The sequence below is a fragment of the Fulmarus glacialis genome, unplaced genomic scaffold, assembly GCF_000690835.1.
Source record: "Fulmarus glacialis isolate BGI_N327 unplaced genomic scaffold, ASM69083v1 scaffold22301, whole genome shotgun sequence".
Lineage (NCBI taxonomy): Eukaryota > Metazoa > Chordata > Aves > Procellariiformes > Procellariidae > Fulmarus > Fulmarus glacialis.
Genome location: NW_009192405.1, coordinates 2,109 through 2,387, shown reverse-complemented (window position 1 = coordinate 2,387; position 279 = coordinate 2,109). Strand labels below are relative to the sequence as shown.

The window sequence follows — 279 nt, the reverse complement described above, 5'->3', positions numbered from 1 at the left end:
TCCGTTACGGGACGGGCTGCTTTGCATCCCAGCGCGAGTCTCTTGGCTTTATTTATGGAGGATTTGGGTCAATGTGAAATCCCAGCGGGGAGATGGCCCCACAGACGCCAAGCATCAAACCTGCCCCGCACGCCTGGGAGTCGCATCTCTGCATCCCGCGCATCTCTCGAATGAGAGCGCTAATAAAGGAGCGAGGAGCCTCCCTGCCACCTTCCACCGCTGTCACGCTGAGAGGGGACAGGTCTCACCCGGGTGCGCGGCTCCCTCTCTCCGCAGAGC

The 279-nt window shown here is 61.3% G+C and overlaps 1 protein-coding gene across 1 annotated transcript in view; it reads left to right on the top strand.

Annotated features, from left to right (window-relative positions):
• Positions 1 to 279, top strand: part of MECR (mitochondrial trans-2-enoyl-CoA reductase) — a 5,041-nt gene that overhangs the window by 4,012 nt on the left and 750 nt on the right. The gene's annotated exons all lie outside the window — the stretch shown is intronic.